Below are 313 nucleotides of genomic sequence, written 5' to 3' on the forward strand. Positions count from 1 at the left end.
CAATCGCGCTTTCCCCTCCAAACCACCCAACCAACACGGGAAGAAAATTTCCCTGCCTCAAACGCGTCAGAAAACGACAGAGGAAAACCCCGAGGAGCCTTCAGCGCTCCCAGGATCACCGCCCGCCTCCAGCCCGGAGCAGGGAAAGGCGATGGATTTCCTAAGCGCAGCCCCGCAGCGGCAAGTCGCTGTGTGCGGGCACACAAAGGCACGAAGCAGTTCCTGGGGATACGGGAAAACGCGCCCGGCCGATTACCTGCAAGCTTCTGCTGACGCTGACAATTCGGGGGGGATCCCCTCCTGGACACACGCC

This window comes from Buceros rhinoceros, unplaced genomic scaffold, assembly GCF_000710305.1.
Source record: "Buceros rhinoceros silvestris isolate BGI_N320 unplaced genomic scaffold, ASM71030v1 scaffold4399, whole genome shotgun sequence".
Lineage (NCBI taxonomy): Eukaryota > Metazoa > Chordata > Aves > Bucerotiformes > Bucerotidae > Buceros > Buceros rhinoceros.